We start from the raw sequence: 9286 nt of genomic DNA, 5'->3' as shown, positions 1-9286 counted from the left end.
TAAAGGGGGCTCTGGGTCTGGCCCCACCATTGAGGAGGTGGATTAGGAATCCTCCCCTGGATTGCTGTTTGTTATGGAGACTGTTGAGATCCAAGGTTTTGCATTGCCTTATATATCTGCCTTTCATCAGCCATCAGCTATGCAAGCTGTTTGAGATGTTGAACTGTCTCTTTGGTGGTTAGGAACTCTTTTCCGGAGTCAAGTATAGAGCTAATGTATAGTGCCATCTTTTGTCAATTTTTCTTTTTGTAGTACTCATGCCAATCTCAAGCTATTTTTTCCCCCCGTTTCTCACTGTTTACTTCCAAGTAAATAAAAGTCACATAATTTGAGTGATGTTTGCTTCTGTGTTTTTATTTGAAGTTGGAAGGATCTGCAGAGGTTGTCTGTTTTACAGTGTCCAGAAATGAACTGGAATTGGCCTCTTAGATAAGGTCAGGGATCCAGAAAAGAATATAGCATTATGACACATTTCTTTTAGGCAAATAGTATCCTTGGGAAACATAAAACTGCTCATTTGAATGGCTGTGTGAATCCAGAAAATGTTAAGGGCTACTGGCATGGTAGCCTCAAGGTTGTTGGGGGGGGGGTTCCATACTTTACCCGTGACCTCAAAAAGAGCCTGTGAGTGGGAGTATTCCTGGAGAAGCAGGCAAATGAGGCAGTTATATTGGAAGGTCATGGCAGCTGCTGCTTGTAAGTATGGGTGATACCTTAGAGCCTTGTTACTTAATCTGGATTCAGCTTGAAAGAGAAGGTGAGTCCTAAATTGGCACTGAGGAAATGTGAATTCTAGTACTGGCTTGTCTAATGATACATGATTGCGTTAGCCACAGTGATCCTCACGTCTCAGTTTAAAATGGAGGGCTTTGGCCTGATGCTTCAGTTTAATTTCGTGAAAGAATGCTGAGATAAAAATGCTGCGTTTCCAGTACTGGTTACCTACATTTTAAGTATCCCAGTGAGTACCTTAGAGAGGTGTCACTGTTTCATGCCCCAGCAGGAGGACGGACCCCCCAGTATTTCAGTGCTCTTACCTACCAGGTACTGTACCAGGGGCCTTTTAAACGTTTATTAATTCCCATTCCACCATACTGAGTATAGGCAGTGTTTGGCTTCCACAGCTGGATGTATGTGGAGACTTAAAAGTCACTGGCTTGACTAAAATTTATTTCAAGGTTAAAAAAATGGGTTCAGGGAAGATGTTGAACCTGGATTCCAACTGAGGTTTTACTGGTTTTTGCTCTGCTGTCCACAGGGCTTTCTGCATGTCTGGTTCTGGGTCTACCCTAGGTTTCACAATCAGTAATCTTTCTGCTTTGACTCTGTATAATCCTAAACAACTATGTTAGATAATATGGTTAATGCTAGAGGTTTAATACTGGTTAATTTAGAAGAGTGATTGAAAAAACCTGCAGCACTGTACCAGGAAGCCTTAACCACAGGCTTCCTTCCCCTGGAGATGCTTCTTGCTGTAACTGCTGCTAGCATTCTGGGAAGAGTCCCTTCCACAGCCTGTTTGTGGGAAAAGGCCTGGCACAATCCTCACAACTTGGAGAGTGAGCCCCTTTAAAAGTCAGTTGTATCTGGGGATTACAGAGATTCTGGAACCAGGTGGAAGTGGTGATTGCACATACTGGGCTAGGTACCACTAAATTGTACACTTTAAAATGGTTTGTTATAGGAATTCACCAAAAGTAGTAAAAAGAAAAAATTGTGTCAACATTCTGGAAAAGCACTTTGTGAGTGTATCTCAAGGCCCACCAAATCTTTCACTAAATACTTGCATTAGAAGAAACTCTACTATTAATGGGAATAACATGTAGAGGTAGACCTGTCCCTGTAAGTTTGGAAATGGAAATCTAAGAGATGCTTAGACTTGCAGGCCAGCATATAAACACAGGTTTAATCCTCAGGGTAGGTGAACTGTAGCACGGTGGACTGTAGCCACAATGTGAGTTCAACGTTCATGGGGATATTCGGTTGCAACAAGACCTCCTCTACCCCCACAGAACTGCAGTACCATCTGTGACTGTCATTTGCAGATAATACAATAATTCTTCAAGCAGTTATTACTTTAGGGGGAGGTAGCAAGGGATGGGGAGGGTGGGTGGAGATTGGGAAAGACCTAAACAAACACCTTTTATAAGAGAGATTAGGGAATCTCCAGAAATTAATTTGGAGAAAATGAGTTCCTATAGACTTTCCTGGTGGCTCAGACGGTTAAGCGTCTGTCTACAATGCGGGAGACCCGGGTTCGATCCCTGGGTCAGGAAGATCCCCTGGAGAAGGAGATGGCAATCCACTCCTCTGGAGAAGGAGATGTCAATCCACTCCAGTACTATTGCCTGGAAAATCCCATGGACAGAGGAGCCTGGTAGGCTACAGTCCATGGGGTCGCAGAGTCGGACACGACTGAGCAACTTCACTTTCACTATGGCTAAATCAGTTAAGATTATCAGGGTGTTAGGAAGTCAATAACGGTGTTACTGCACAGTCCCTTGCACAGACTACTTTGAAAATAATCACCTTCAACATGAAGCTGAGGGACAAAGAGAATGCAAAGTCATTCCTGGAGAAGGTGTTTGCAGTAGCAGCAGGAACTCGGGGGGAGGAGGTGCATCAAGGAAAAACAATGGTCGATCAAAAAGCATTTTTAAAATCTAACACCTTCCCTACTTCCAATCTCACCTACTTCCCTATGCCAGCCCTCAAAAATTAGGTGGTTATGGTAATGTGACTGATTTTAAATCCAAGCTATTACGTTATGAACACATAGTTACTCCTGGTGTTTAACTGGATTCTGTCATTAAAAATGAAAAGGATACCAAAGCAATAACAATTGTGAGAGACGTGCACAGAAGCATGGGCTTTCAGTTAAATGGTTTTCAGGTGAAAAAACACTGGCGATTTCTGAGAGGGCGAGCCTCAAGGTAGGAATAAGAAAGGGCAACTGTCATCATTCTTTATTCCAACTGATCACCTTAAATCCATCCCCGAGGGTCACCCGCAAAGTTTCCAGTGCAGTTCAGTGGGATATAGCAACCTCATCAGTCCTCTCCTAACTCCAGCTCACGTAGAGACGTTAAGGGGTCAGGTATCGCAGCGAATTCGGGATGCCGAGCCAACCTGCCCCACCCCACGGGCGCCAGTACCGCCCAGCAGGGAATCGGAGGAAAGGGCACAGCGGGGTAGGAGGGAGGGCACACAGGAAATACAGGGTAAGGGGGCGGAGGAGTCCGGAAGATCAGAATCACCCCCAGAGGATCTTCCACCTTTTTACCCCTCCAGACGTCCCCATGAGAACCAGGGACTAGATTAGGGAGATGGGGCGGCGGCAGAGAGGCGACAGCAAGCTCCCAGCTGTAGCCAATCCCTGCCCAGGGCTGTGGCGCACCCGCCTCAGGCGGTGGGGACCTTCTCGCTCCTGGCCACCCCAATCCATCCGACTTACTTGTGTCAGTTACAAACCTGTCCAGTGTTTTCACCCAACAAATTAGCGAGTTTGAGGGAAACACTAAAGGTCTCTCCTTTACTGACTCCTTTAATCCCATTTTGAAAAAGAAAACCGAAGAACACCGGCCCCGGCCGGGCAACTCCGCGGCCAGCCCCGCCGTCAGGCCCCGCCCCGCTCTATCGGGGTCTTACTCGCTCTGGCTCCTTGCCCGGGTTTCGGGCTGTGTCAGGAACTTTCTGGAGCTCTCTGGGCTCAGAGGCGGGGACTGGCTCGTAGGAACACTCTTCAACAAACAAACTGCCCCACCCAAGTCTCCCTCCCCCGCCCGTCGCCCCCTGCCCCGCCGCCACCCTAGGACATCAAGCTTAGTCACGGCTCTACATTTAGTTTCCAGAATTCTTGCCAGCCTAGCCATAGTAACGGGACTCCCCCTCCCTCTGTTAACCGACCAGTCTGTGTTAACGGGAAGGGAAGACGGACCTGGGAGAAGCTGGAAGGGCTGGGAAGGTGGAAGTGTGGGTGTTGCAGGGAAAGCGGCAGAGCTGGGGTGGGTAGATACGCGTGAGTCAGAAGCAACAGCCTGGAGGTGAGTCTCCGCAAGTCACACACGCCGATGGTGCACGTAGAGCCCTGACATTCACTCTTTACTGTCTTCCATGGTCGTTTCTATTCTTTTATAGAGCGTGGAACGATAGGGTTTATGGGACAGCATTGAGTCCGAAGAAAGAAGTATGCCGACATGGTTCAATCACCGGTTCCGTTAATTACCTGTCTAGCCAAGCTACGAAACCTCTGAACCTTTGTGCTCATCTTTGTAAACAGAAAGGTTTGGCTGAAGGACTCTGCCTAAAAATCTTAAGATAGTTTTTATGGTAAACCGAAAGTATTACTATCATAGTCCTGGTAGTAATCCCCAACCTTGTAAGCACCTCAGTTAGAAATGATTGAGAGATGAGACTCGAGGGAGTGTTAAGAATGAAGGGCACAAACTTTTGAGTACTACTGTCACAGGCACTGAACTAGTCCTTTAAATATTGTCTTTGTAATCCTTGATGGTATCATACTATGAAATAAATATTAATTCTAATTTATACAGACTTGTATAATTTAGTTCATTTACAAGTACTTCATTGTTAAGAAAAACAGCTTCAACAAGGAGATAGAGTCCAGATACAAACCCAGGTCTTCCCTTTCGCAGTTTTTTTCCCCATGCTTCTGGAAATTAGCAGAGTTCCCAGGCCTTTGCTGGGCTTCCCTGGTGGATCAGACGGTGAAGAATCTGCCCACAGTGCAAGAGACCTGGGTTCTATCCCTGAGTAGAGATGATCCCCTGGAGATGACCCACTCCAGCGTTCTTGTGTGGAAAATCCCATGGACAGAGGAGCCTGGCCGGGTACAGTCCACGGGGTCACAAAGGAGTCGGACATGACTGGGTGACTAACACTGTCAGGCCTTTGCCCTTTGAAGGTTACAAATGCCTGGCTCGGGCTCTCCTGGTGGCTCATCGGTAAAGAATCCGCCTGCCAACGCAGGAGACACAGGTTCTATTCCTGGTCCAGGAAGATTCCCACATGTCCTCGTGCCAAGAAGCAGCTAAGCCTATGTGCCACAACTATTGAGCACGTACAGCCCATTCTCTGAAACAAGAGCAGCCACCGCAATGAGAAGCCTGCTCACCCCCAACTCAACTAGAGAGTAGCCTCTGCTCACCACAACTAGAGAAAAGCCTCTGTAGCAGCAAAGCTCTAGCACAGCCAAAAATAAAATGAAAAAATGCCTGGCTCTAGGTGTCACACTGTTCTCTTTTGCTTCTGTCTGAAAAACCTAGTATTATACTGTTTTTTAAAAACAAATAGACTTGAGAAAAGCCATACTAGATGAAAAACTGTAGGAAAAAGGAGAGAGAACAAAGAAAACGATCCTGCAACTTCAGGGTGAGGATGGCTCCCTCCGCCCCACCCACTTCCTGCCCTTGGCAGTTAGCATTCTTGGCAATCTCTCTCCCATCCCCAACCCTTAAATTTTACCGTCACCCAGTCAGGCTTGGGCAACCTTAACCTTGATTCTTCCAAACACTAAACCCAATTAAAAAAAAAAAAAAAAAAACTAATTTCAAAATGCATCAAATAAAGTTGAGAAAAATCTCTTGGGAGTCTTAAAATCTCCTTGCTGCTGCTGCTGCTACTGTCGCTTCAGTCATGTCCAACTCTGTGCGACCCCATAGACAGAAGCCCACCAGGCTCCCCCATCCCTGGGATTCTCCAGGCAAGAACACTGGAGTGGGTTGCCATTTCCTTCTGCAATGCGTGAAAGTGAAGACGCTCAGTCCTGTCTGACTCTTAGCGACCCCATGGACTGCAGCCTACCAGGCTCCTCCATCCATGGGATTTTCCAGGCAAGAGTAATGGAGTGGGTTGCCATTGCCTTCTAGAGTTACACTATTACAATCATTGATCATATATCAAACTATACATTTGATCAACTGCTTCAAGTCTAGTCGTCATTTCTGTTGAAGTCTCAGTCATATACTTGGTAATACAAGAAATAATAATCTTGTGAAACAAGCAAAATACAAATGGTATAGTTAATAACATTAGTGGAATTAAAAGTAAATATTTTAGCCACGAGCCTCCACACCAGTTTTTTTTTTAAAGATTGTCAACACTAGGGAATAGGTCACTTAGAGCAGAAAATCTGATTTTTCATGTGGTTCAATTGTGTTACATTAAAGGATTTATCAGGTACAAAAATACAGCATTCAGTCTGAATTATAGCACAGATATCTCCCTGAGATGCTGTAAGGTGTCAAGGGTCTTGCAGTTGTGTAGCACTGCTTTTCTCATCATAGAGATCTCAGAATTCAATAGGCTAACAGCCCGGTTACTATCATTTAAAGCTTATGGAAGTTGTCAAGACTTAGATATGGTCAATTACATCCTCCAACCCCATTGAAGGCGCACACACACACACACACACACACACACACACAGCTAAATGGTCATACACCAAATCTCCAAAATTGAACCTGTACCCGAGTTCCTGCCTTGGGAAGTGTCCAGTGTGAAAAGAGGACAAAATTCAAGAGACTCTCCTCGTAAGAAATGGAAAAGAAATACGGATATTTAGGTTTCCAGGTCATCCAGAGAGAGAGACAATGCAAAGCGTAGGTCAATACAGTGTGTAGCTGACTGCTTGATTCATGAAAAACAGCATTTTCGAGTGGCTCCCCTACTCCTCCACCCTAGCAAAGGCAAGATTTGAGGCCCTATCACCTGTCTCCCTATCCAACAGTGGAGACAATGATGCCCTTTGCTTCAAGCCAATAGTGGAAGAGAACTGCAAATTTTGGAGAGGCGATCGAATCCAGAATTCCTGCTGGTAGCAGCTGATGGGGGAGAAGGCAATGGCAACCCACTCCATTGTTCTTGCCTGGAAAATCCCAGGGATGGGGGAGCCTGATGGGCTGCCGTCTCTGGGGTCACAGAGTTGGACACGATTGAAGCGACTTAGCAGCAGCAGCAGCAGCTGATGCTGAGGAAGAGAGGGGAAAGGGGATGAGGTTAAGGACTTCTCTGGAGGTGAACACTTCTCTGGAAGTGGGTGGCTAAGAAGGAAGTTTGGGGAATCCCCTTTCAGATACTGCATAGAGATGGAAAATTCCTGAAGTTTAACCAGTTTGACTAGATTAAGGTGATTCACTGGAGAGCCACACCTGAAGGTAAAAAAAGTTGTCACCTACCTGCACAGTGAAAGATACAGATTTGTTAAAGCAATATGTTTATATCTGATTAGCCTGAACAAATTATAGAATAAACTGAATATTCGGATTTCAGAAAGAGGTGTTTTGATGGATGGCTGCGCGTGTGTGTAAACGTCAGTTAAGCAAAAGTGTTCAAACCGAGATTTCTTCCCTTTATCAGAAATTGCCTCCTCAGGTACTTCTCTGGTGGTCCAGAAGGGCTAAGACTCTTGTGGAGGAGAATGCAGGCGGCCTGAGTTCGATCTCTGGTCAAGAAAATAGATCCCACATGCTACAACTAAGATTGACCATTCTGCAACTAAAGCTTAGCTATTAATTTTAAAACAACAACAACAAAACCCCACAACTGCCTCCTCCCACTTGTGCTGTTATGTTTTCTATGCTCAAGACATGTGGATACAGTAATGAGTCTATTTCGTGGGTTGTGAATCCCCTCTACTATGGCTTTAATGTCCCTCACATTTTCACTTTTGGTGCCTAATAAGGGATCTTGCATTGCCCATAAAGGAAGAAGAAACAAAAGCCAAAATAAATTACCAAGTGTGGCTGTATTTAAAACAGGAAGGAGGGTAACAACATAAAGCTGAAATCTACCATAAAAACTTAAATGGAGGAATTAAGTACACAGCAAACAACCTGAACTTTTAGAGGAGATAGAACCCAGGTCCCGCCAACCTCTCTCACCTTCCAGCATCATTACAGTTTGCTTAAAACGGGCCACCCGCGAACCAACTATATAGCATGCTCTTCAAACAGGACTGAACGTTCCCTCACCCCCACCCTCGCAGGCTCACCACCACACCACATTTACTTAAAAGTGGTGGACAGCCTAGGAGCCGCAAATGACAAGGCAAAAGACCGAATTCGGGACTCAGGTTAATCCAGGCACCACTGATCATCGGAGGCTGAACCAGGAATTTAAAAGGTACAGAGGAGGGGAGGGGGGCGTCCGCACCCAGGGCTGGGAAAGATGAGGAATCCGGAGAAGCGCGAAAGACAGCTAAATATCTATGGAAAATATTTTCTTTCTCAAGCCCAGTCCAGCCGGAGGCGAAAGGGAGCGGCTCTGGGCGGGGACAGGGGCGCTGTGGCTCCAGCCCTGCCCTTCCCACGCTCCCCGACCGAGCAGGTCCCTTCTAAGGGGTTGGGAACCTTCTACAATCTAAAAACCATATACCTAATTGCTTTTCTTCTGAAAATTAAAATTTCCCCACCCATCTGAATAGGGCTAAAGAGGAGCCAAAACTAAACAGCCTCAACTCTCTCCTTTTTCTTCCCATTTTAGAAATAAAATGTGAAAAGCGCCGCGGATGACCAAGGCATTTCTCGGACAGCCCGGCCGCTCGGCGAGCCAGCCCAAACGTGGCTGCTTCCATCAGCATTAGCCTCCGATCACTCTCCTTGATCCACAGATAGCCAACCCTCTTCGAGAAACTCGGGAACTTTTTGTATTTTGGCTGTCCCGGCAGTCGTGTAGCCTTTAATTCTACTTTAAACCACCAAACTAATTTGAGCCCCAAGAGCCTCTCACCGCCCTACAATTGATTAAAGCCCAGGGCTGATCCTTCCAGTCGACTCCAAACTACTTGGCTGGCTGGTCGCCAGGAAACCGGAGACTGAGTGGGTGGACCTTCCCAGCCCCTCTCCCCCTCCCCTTAGGACTCCAGTTTCCTCCAGCGAATCCTAGAAGAATCTGGAGAGTTCTGGGAGGAGCGGCATCCAGGGCGCTGATTGGTCCCAGAAAGCCAGGGGGCAGGACTTGAGGCGAAACCCCTGGAATATTCCCGACCTGGCAGCCCCACTGAGCTCGGTCATTGGCTGAGGAGCGAAAAGGCGGGGCTTGGTGAAGAATTATAAACACAGCCGCCTGAAGAGAAAATAGCAGCCTGGAGAAAGCTGATAAAACTTGCGGCTTAGTCCGTGAGAACTGCTTCCGCAGACCCGCTATCCGCAAGGACCACCCCGAGCGGCACCAGAGCGTTCAGTTTTCGGGTTCCGAAAAGCCCGGGCTTCTCGTCGCGAATCCTCTCGACCGTTTTCAGGTTTGAAGCTCATCTCGGAGCCGGAAA

General features: G+C 46.7%; 1 long non-coding RNA gene across 1 annotated transcript; it reads left to right on the top strand.

The window, feature by feature from the left end:
- Positions 1 to 587: 587 nt before the first annotated feature.
- LOC120859397 lies at positions 588 to 9282 on the top strand. Its single transcript, XR_005720071.1, has 2 exons — positions 588 to 757; positions 8503 to 9282. It is a non-coding gene; the product is annotated as an uncharacterized LOC120859397 (long non-coding RNA).
- The last annotated feature ends 4 nt before the right edge of the window (positions 9283 to 9286 follow it).

Source organism: Oryx dammah, unplaced genomic scaffold (assembly GCF_014754425.2).
Source record: "Oryx dammah isolate SB20612 unplaced genomic scaffold, SCBI_Odam_1.1 HiC_scaffold_781, whole genome shotgun sequence".
Classification (NCBI taxonomy): Eukaryota; Metazoa; Chordata; class Mammalia; order Artiodactyla; family Bovidae; genus Oryx; species Oryx dammah.
The sequence above is the reverse complement of the archived record's forward strand: the minus strand, read 5'-3'. Positions and strand labels throughout refer to the sequence as shown.